Consider the following 4,482-nt stretch of genomic DNA (forward strand, 5'->3'; position numbering starts at 1 on the left):
GGTACATCAACTCTCCAGTAGGAGGTGCTGTAGACAGATCAACTCTCCAGTAGAAGGTGCTGTAGACAGATCAACTCTCCAGTAGGAGGTGCTGTAGATACATCAACTATCCAGTAGGAGGTGCTGTAGATAGATCAACTCTCCAGTAGGAGGTGCTGTAGACAGATCAATTCTCCAGTAGGAGGTGCTGTAGACACATCAACTCTCCAGTAGGAGGTGCTGTAGATAGATCAACTCTCCAGTAGGAGGTGCTGTAGATAGATCAACTCTCCAGTAGGAGGTGCTGTAGATCGATCAACTCTCCAGTAGGAGGTGCTGTAGATACATCAACTCTCCAGTAGGAGGTGCTGTAGATAGATCAACTTTTCAGTAGGAGGTGCTGTAGATAGATCAACTCTCCAGTAGGAGGTGCTGTAGATAGATCAACTCTCCAGTAGGAGGTGCTGTAGATAGATCAACTCTCCAGTAGGAGGTGCAGTAGATAGATCAACTCTCCAGTAGGAGGTGCTGTAGACAGATCAACTCTCCAGTAGGAGGTGCTGTAGACAGATCAACTCTCCAGTAGGAGGTGCTGTAATGTAGATAGATCAACTCTCCAGTAGGAGGTGCTGTAGATAGATCAACTCTCCTCTAGGAGGTGCTGTAGATAGATCAACTCTCCAGTAGGAGGTGCTGTAGATACATCAACTCTCCAGTAGGAGGCGCTGTAGATAGATCAACTCTACTCTGGGAGGTGCTGTAGGTTGATCAACTCTCCAGTAGGAGGTGCTGTAGATACATCAACTCTCCAGTAGGAGGTGCTGTAGATACATCAACTCTCCAGTAGGAGGCGCTGTAGATAGACCAACTCTCCAGTAGGAGGTGCTGTAGATAGATCAACTCTCCAGTAGGAGGTGCTGTAGACAGATCAACTCTCCAGTAGGAGGTGCTGTAGATAGATCAACTCTCCAGTAGGAGACGCTGTAGATACATCAACTCTCCAGTATGAGGTGCTGTAGATAGATCAACTCTCCAGTAGGAGGTGCTGTAGAGAGATCTACTCTCCAGTAGGAGGTGCTGTAGAGAGATCAACTCTCCTCTAGGAGGTGCTGTAGAGAGATCAACTCTCCAGTAGGAGGTGCTGTAGATACATCAACTCTCCAGTAGGAGGTGCTGTAGATAGATCAACTCTCCAGTAGGAGGTGCTGTAGATACATCAACTCTCCAGTAGGAGGTGCTGTAGACAGATCAACTCTCCAGTAGGAGGTGCTGTAGATACATCAACTCTCCAGTAAGAGGTGCTGTAGATAGATCAACTCTCCAGTAGGAGGTGCTGTAGACAGATCAACTCTCCAGTAGGAGGTGCTGTAGACACATCAACTCTCCAGTAGGAGGTGCTGTAGATATATCAACTCTCCAGTAGGAGGTGCTGTAGATCGATCAACTCTCCAGTAGGAGGTGCTGTAGATACATCAACTCTCCAGTCGGAGGTGCTGTAGATAGATCAACTCTCCAGTAGGAGGTGCTGTAGATAGATCAACTCTCCAGTAGGAGGTGCTGTAGATAGATCAGCTCTCCAGTAGGAGGTGCTGTAGATAGATCAACTCTCCAGTAGGAGGTGCTGTAGATAGATCAACTCTCCAGTAGGAGGTGCTGTAGACAGATCAACTCTCCAGTAGGAGGTGCTGTAGATAGATCAACTCTCCAGTAGGAGGTGCTGTAGATAGATCAACTCTCCAGTAGGAGGTGCTGTAGAGAGATCAACTCTCCAGTAGGAGGTGCTGTAGAGAGATCAACTCTCCAGTAGGAGGTTCTCTAGATAGATCAACTCTCCAGTAGGAGGTGCTGTAGATACATCAACTCTCCAGTAGGAGGTGCTGTAGATACATCAACTCTCCAGTAGGAGGTGCTGTAGACAGATCAACTCTCCAGTAGGAGGTGCTGTAGAGAGATTTACTCTCCAGTAGGAGGTGCTGTAGGTACATCAACTCTCCAGTAGGAGGTGCTGTAGACTTATCAACTCTCCAGTAGAAGGTGCTGTAGACAGATCAACTCTCCAGTAGGAGGTGCTGTAGATACATCAACTCTCCAGTAGGAGGTGCTGTAGATAGATCAACTCTCCAGTAGGAGGTGCTGTAGACAGATCAATTCTCCAGTAGGAGGTGCTGTAGACACATCAACTCTCCAGTAGGAGGTGCTGTAGATAGATCAACTCTCCAGTAGGAGGTGCTGTAGATAGATCAACTCTCCAGTAGGAGGTGCTGTAGATCGATCAACTCTCCAGTAGGAGGTGCTGTAGATACATCAACTCTCCAGTAGGAGGTGCTGTAGTTAGATCAACTTTTCAGTAGGAGGTGCTGTAGAAAGATCAACTCTCCAGTAGGAGGTGCTGTAGATAGATCAACTCTCCAGTAGGAGGTGCTGTAGACAGATCAATTCTCCAGTAGGAGGTGCTGTAGACACATCAACTCTCCAGTAGGAGGTGCTGTAGATAGATCAACTCTCCAGTAGGAGGTGCTGTAGATAGATCAACTCTCCAGTAGGAGGTGCAGTAGATAGATCAACTCTCCAGTAGGAGGTGCTGTAGACAGATCAACTCTCCAGTAGGAGGTGCTGTAGACAGATCAACTCTCCAGTAGGAGGTGCTGTAATGTAGATAGATCAACTCTCCAGTAGGAGGTGCTGTAGATACATCAACTCTCCAGTAGGAGGTGCTGTAGACAGATCAACTCTCCTCTAGGAGGTGCTGTAGATACATCAACTGTCCAGTAGGAGGTGCTGTAGATACATCAACTCTCCAGTAGGAGGTGCTGTAGAGAGATCAACTCTCCAGTAGGAGGTGCTGTAATGTAGATACATCAACTCTCCAGTAGGAGGTGCTGTAGATAGATCAACTCTCCAGTAGGAGGTGCTGTAGCCAGATCAACTCTCCAGTAGGAGGTGCTGTAGATAAATCAACTCTCCAGTAGGAGGTGCTGTAGATACATCAACTCTCCACTAGGAGGTGCTGTAATGTAGATACATCCACTCTCCAGTAGGAGGTGCTGTAGATAGATCAACTCTCCACTAGGAGGTGCTGTAATGTAGATACATCAACTCTCCAGTAGGAGGTGCTGTAGACAGATCAACTCTCCAGTAGGAGGTGCTGTAGATAGATCAACTCTCCAGTAGGAGGTGCTGAAGATACATCAGCTCTCCTCTAGGATGTGCTGTAGATACATCAACTCTCCAGTAGGAGGTGCTGTAGACAGATCAACTCTCCAGTAGGAGGTGCTGTAATGTAGATACATCGAGGTGCTGTAGATAGATCAACTCTCCTCTAGGAGGTGCTGCCCAGCCTATTGTATTTTGTTGTGCCTAGTGGGACCTGACTCACACACCAAACAGAGAGCACCCATCCTCAGTCAGTCAATGTGTGTGTGTGTGTGTGTGTGTTACAGTGTGTGTGTGTGTGTGTGTGTGCGTGTGTGTGTGTGTGTGTGTGTGTTTGTGTTCGTGTTACAGGGTGTGTGTGTGTGTGTGTGTCTGTGTGTGTGTGTGTGTGTGTGTGTTACAGTGTGTGTGTGTGTTACAGTGTGTGTGTGTGTGTGTGTGTGTGTGTGTGTGTGTGTGTGTGTGTGTGTGTGTGTGTGTGTGTGTGTGTCTCTGTGTGTGTGTGTGTGTGTGTGTGTGTGTGTGTGTGTGTGTGTGTGTGTGTGTGTGTGTGTGTGTGTGTGTGTGTGTGTGTGTGTGTGTGTGTGTGTGTGTGTGTGTGTCTCTGTTTGTGCGTGCCGCTAGTTTACCTCGACAACATCCGGTGAAATTGCAGCGCAAACAAGTCAATCAACGTTTATAATCAAATAAAATTTAAGACGGAGAATAGTTCATTACCGGAGATAAATAAGAAAGAACGAGCTTGGAAACACTGAAGCCAAAATGGGAGCCACCTAGAAAAACTACAATTTCTGGGTCATTTTTCTAAAGATGGTTGACATCAAGTGGAAGTCCTAGGAACTGCAATCTGGGAGGACTTCGCCTTATAATTACTATTGAAAATAGTGGTAAGCGGATTTTTTGGGGGGGTTTGTCCTCTGGGTTTCGTCTGCCATATCAGTTCTGTTATACTCACAAACATAATTTTAACAGTTTTCTTTCTAAATCAACCAATTATATGCTAGCTTCTGGGCCTGAGTAACAGGCAGTTTACTTTGGCCCGCTTTTCATCCGGACGTGAAAATACTGCCCCCTATCCCAATAAAGTTTTAACAAACTATAGTTTTGGCAAGTCAGTTAGGACATCTACTTTGTGCATGACACAAGTCGTTTTTACCAACAATTGTTTACAGACAGATTATTTCACTGTATCACAATTCCAGTGGGTCAGAAGTTTACATACACTAAGTTGACTGTGCCTTTAAACAGCTTGGAAAATTCCAGAAAATGTTGTCATGGCTTTAGAAGCTTCTGATAGGCTAATTGACATAATTTGAGTCAATTGGAGGTGTACCTGTGGATGTATTTCAA

Source organism: Salvelinus alpinus, chromosome 1 (genome assembly GCF_045679555.1).
Source record: "Salvelinus alpinus chromosome 1, SLU_Salpinus.1, whole genome shotgun sequence".
Lineage (NCBI taxonomy): Eukaryota > Metazoa > Chordata > Actinopteri > Salmoniformes > Salmonidae > Salvelinus > Salvelinus alpinus.